Raw genomic sequence first — 5,000 nt, 5'->3', positions numbered from 1 at the left:
CGACGGGCGCCCGTGGTGACCAGGCGCTGTCAGCTCGGCCAAGGGGCCAAAAATGAGCCCTGCTGGCTAGTTTTCTCCCGCACAGGCCGATGGCAGGCGCTGTCAGCCCGAGCGTTCGAGCGGCGTTCGGACGACGGGCGCCCGTGGTGACCAGGCGCTGTCAGCTCGGCCAAGGGGCCAAAAAATAGCCCTGCAGGCTAGTATTCTCCCGCACAGGCCGATGGCAGGCGCTGTCAGCCCGAGCGTTCGAGCGACGTTCGGACGACGGGCGCCCGTGGTGACCAGGCGCTGTCAGCTCGGCCAAGGGGCCAAAAATGAGCCCTGCAGGCTAGTTTTCTCCCGCACAGGCCGATGCCAGGCGCTGTCAGCCCGAGAGTTCGACTGGCGTTCGAACGACGGGCGCCCGCTTCTAGCCAAGCGTTGTCCGCGGGCAAGGGGCCAAAAGAGAGAGCATTGTTGGCTAGTTTTCCCACGCAGAGGGCCGGGGGGCTGTCCGCTGGAGCGCGCGGCGCCGGCTGCTAGCTATGCCGAGGGGCCGAAATTGATCGAGCCGTATGGCATGGGCTATAGTTCTTTCTCCCTAGAGCTCGCGTGGTACTCATCCCGGTGAGGTGTGGGGGGGAGGCGCGAGTATTGCCGAACCACGAGGAGGAGGGCTATGCGAGACGAGAGGCATCGAGGGAGCTTGCATAGGGCGATCTTATGGTGCGTGCATGCGTGCGTCGTCGAGAGGCACGGCACGGAGCGAGCGGGGATCCGAACTGAACGGCGTGCGCGGGCGTGGGCACGGGCGGGCGGACGACGGTGGCGGAGCGTGCCGAAGCATCCTCGCGTTTACGGAAAAGAGTGTTTTGCGGCTGGGTGTTCGAATTGGTTCGGTCGGGCGCTTAGCCGGCCGGTGCTTTTCGGGTGCACGCTGCTGACTTACAAACAAGGCCCCAAGTGCCCAAGTGTACATGCAAGTCCGTCCGTCGCCGGTGGTAGTCAGGCAACCGAGCGTGCGCACGCTTATTTCTTGCCTTGGGTGCCTTGGGTGCCTTGGGTGCCTTGGGTGCCTCGGGCCTAAGTGAAGGGTGCCCAAGTGCAGTCCTGCAGCGGGCGGTTTGCTAGCGGCGGTCGGGCAGCCGAGCGTGTTGTTAGGACCGTGTTGTTCGCAATGTCGGTCCTATTGTATTTTTCGCTTTTCGAGTATGTAAATGGGATGCCAACCCCATGTCTTTTGCATGTTTTTGAGTGTCTTTTGGTTTCCTTCAAGAGCTCCTTGCGAAGCAACCTTGGGATCGCAATATTAGTGTCGTCGCAACACTAGTTTGGGTTTTTCCCCGCACGTGCCTATAAAACACATGGGCCAAAACCCCAATGGGGCTTACTTTCAAAACGTAACGCCCCACAAGACCTTTGAACCCCCCGGGTTGCAGAATTGGGGATGCTCATACTTAGTAGTATAGGAGAACTATCGAGAAGCATTAAGTGAGCCAGCTTCGCAACCGAAGTGCCACTGGTTCAATGGTGTTCATTTTGCCCTCGATGGCTATCCTGCCCCTTTAATTTTCTCGTCGTTGGCATGTCTTGTAACTTCCTTTCCAATCAATAAAGAATCGCAATCTTGTTTGCCAAACTTTGTATTTTGCTTGTCTTTGCTTTGTCGCAATCCAGAAACAGGTGCATCGCTTGTGAAGCGAACGGCTGACTTAACTTTGCTATTTGAAAGTTGAGTGCCGCGCGGTCGTTGTCTATCTCAAAGACTTTGTCCGTGACAAGTGGTATCAGAGCGGGTCGACAAGAGCAACATCCTTGCAAATGGGGCGCCATAAGCAAGGCGGAGAGACAAGTCAAGCGGCAAATACAGCAGATTTGGGCAAAGGACCAGCGGTGCTGATTACGGAGCCACATCTGAGCGATTCTGAAAGGCATCGAAGTAACAGGGAGCGGCTTGACGAGATGGAGGCACACATCTCGCAATTGAGTGCCAATGTTGCTCAAATATACTCTCTCGGCGATAGAGCGGATCGCTTGGAGGCATATCAGCAACACATCGACGACGAGGTCGAGACGTTGCGAGACAACACCAAAGAAGCTGTCCAACATCTCAAAGAGCAGCTAGCGGACCTCTCCGCAAGGGTGACGGTACTCACGCGAGCTATGAGCACCGTGCAACCCGCCGCACACGCAGAGGGACATTCTGGAAGGGTCAGGGTGCCGGAACCGCGCTGCTACAAGGGCGCAAGGGATGCCAAAGAGTTGGAGAACTTTCTTTTCGATGTTGAGCAATACTTTCGGGTGGTGCGACCGGACTCGGAAGAAACAAAAGTCACCTTTGCGACGATGTACCTCGACGGGGATGCCAAGCTATGGTGGCGGACTCGTTATGAGGACATCCAAGGTGGCCGCTGCAACATCAATTCTTGGGAGGATTTGAAACGGGAGCTGAAGGTACAGTTCCTTCCTGAAAATGTGGAGTTCATCGCAAGACGGAGTTTGCGACATCTCACACAAACGGGGTCGATTCGAGAATATGTCAAACAATTCTCGACACTCATGTTGGACATTCGGGATATGTCGGAGAAAGACAAGCTTTTTCACTTCTTGGAAGGCTTGAAGCCTTGGGCACAAACAGAGTTGCGACGTCGGGACATTCCTGACTTAGCGGCGGCCCAAGCTGCGGCGGAGCGCTTGACGGATTATTCAACCCCTGAAAACCCAAAGAAGAAGCCGTCGACGAGCAATGCAAATCCCCAAAGGCCGAAAGGCAAAGGGGTGATGCAAAGCGAGAAGAAGGGGTCTTGGCAAAAGGGTGCGAAGCCAAACAAGAGTCCCGAGGAGGGGTGTTTCCTATGCGGAGGGCCACACTTTGTGAAGAGTTGCCCGCAAAGGAAGTCGCTCAATGCAGTGCAAGCCCAAGAGCAAAGTTCGGAGAGCGACGATGAGAAGTCGACGGAAGGCCCTCGCATGGGGGCATTGCGGCTTCTAAATGCACTCAAGGCTCAAGTGGGGGAGAAGCGGAAGACTTTGCCTTCAAAGAACCGGAAGCCAAATGAGCTAATGTTCGTCGACATTGAGCTCAATGGAAAGTCGACGAAGGCGTTGGTCGACACTGGTGCCACTCACAACTTCATAGCGGATCATGAAGCACAACGACTGGGGTTACTCCTTTCAAAAGACTCAAGTCGAATGAAGGCGGTGAATTCGAAGTCTCAACCAATCGCCGGGCAAGCGAAGGACGTAAGTGTTGCGGTTGGGTCTTGGAGGGGCAAGGCCAACTTCATGGCGGTTCCTTTGGATGACTTCCAAGTCATTCTTGGGATGGAATTTCTGCAAACGGCGAGAGGGGTGCCTATGCCGTTCCTTAATGCTCTATGCATGATGGGGGATGAGTCCCCTTGTGTCGTCCCGGTGGCGAAGACGACGACAAAGGAGACAAAGCAACTTTCGGCACTTCAGCTGAAGAAGGGTGTCAAGAAGGGTGAGCAAACATTCTTGGCGGCCTTGAAGCTAGAGGCGGATCCTTTGGAGAATGGCCCAATTCCTCTTGGGGTCGCAAGAGTTTTGAAGGAGTTCGGGGATGTCATGCCGCCCGAATTGCCAAAGACCTTACCCCCTCGGCGAGCGGTGGATCACAAGATCGAGTTGGAACCAGGGACGAAGCCTCCAGCCCGTGCACCATATCGCATGTCTCCTCCGGAGTTGGCGGAACTTCGGAAGCAACTTGATGAGTTGCTTAAAGGCGGGTTGATTCGCAGCTCAAAAGCACCGTTTGGAGCGCCGGTGCTATTTCAAAAGAAGCATGATGGGAGTCTACGACTATGTGTAGACTATCGCGCCTTGAACAAAGCGACGATCAAAAACAAGTACCCAATCCCTCTCATTGCGGACTTGTTTGATCAACTTGGAGGAGCGCGGTACTTCTCCAAATTGGACTTGCGGTCGGGGTATTGGCAAGTCAGAGTTGCGGAAGGCGATGAAGCAAAGACAACGTGTGTGACACGTTATGGCGCGTTTGAATTCTTGGTGATGCCATTCGGTTTGACGAATGCCCCTGCAACCTTCTGTACACTCATGAACCAGCTGTTCCATGAGTATCTCGACAAGTTCGTGGTGGTCTACCTCGACGACATTGTGGTGTACAGCAAGACGTTGGAAGAGCACATCCAACATCTCAAAGCCATCTTCAAGGTGTTAAGGGAACACTCCCTATTTGTGAAGAAGGAGAAGTGCTATTTTGCACAAGAGGAAATCATGTTCCTTGGACACCAAGTTGGCGGTGGACACATTCGCATGGACAAGGAGAAGGTTCGTGCCATTCATGATTGGCAAGCCCCTTCGAAGATGACAGAACTTCGCTCATTCTTGGGGCTTGTCAACTATTATCGGCGGTTCATTGCAAGCTACTCGCGGAGGGCTGCGCCGCTGACTGATTTGCTGAAGAAGGACCGCTCATGGGAGTGGTCTAGCAAATGTCAAGAGGCCTTTGCTGATTTGAAGAGAGCGGTGATGGAGGAACCCGTATTGCAGTTGCCAAACTACTCCCTTCCGTTTGAAGTTCACACAGATGCTTCTGATTATGCCATCGGAGGAGTTCTTATGCAAGAAGGACATCCGGTTGCCTATGAAAGCCGCAAGTTGAATGATACGGAGCGGAGGTACACGGTGCATGAGAAGGAGATGACGGCGGTCGTACATTGCCTTCGTGTGTGGAGGCATTATCTCCTTGGGTCTCACTTTGTTGTGAAGACCGACAATGTGGCCTTGAGTTACTTTCAAACTCAAAAGAAGCTCTCTCCAAAGCAAGCAAGATGGCAAGACTTCTTGGCGGAATTCGACATGGTTTTGGAATACAAACCAGGTCGAACAAATCAAGTTGCGGATGCCTTAAGCCGCAAGGCGGAATTGGCTACTCTCAAAGCGGTGGCAAATGAGAGTATAAGCCAAGTGCAAGCGTCACTTTTGAAGAAGATTCGTGAGGGGATGCAAAGTGATCCGATGGCGGAGACCCTCAAGAA

This window comes from Typha angustifolia, chromosome 5, assembly GCF_048772165.1.
Source record: "Typha angustifolia cultivar Huaian chromosome 5, ASM4877216v1, whole genome shotgun sequence".
Taxonomy (NCBI): domain Eukaryota; kingdom Viridiplantae; phylum Streptophyta; class Magnoliopsida; order Poales; family Typhaceae; genus Typha; species Typha angustifolia.
The sequence above is the reverse complement of the archived record's forward strand: the minus strand, read 5'-3'. Positions refer to the sequence as shown.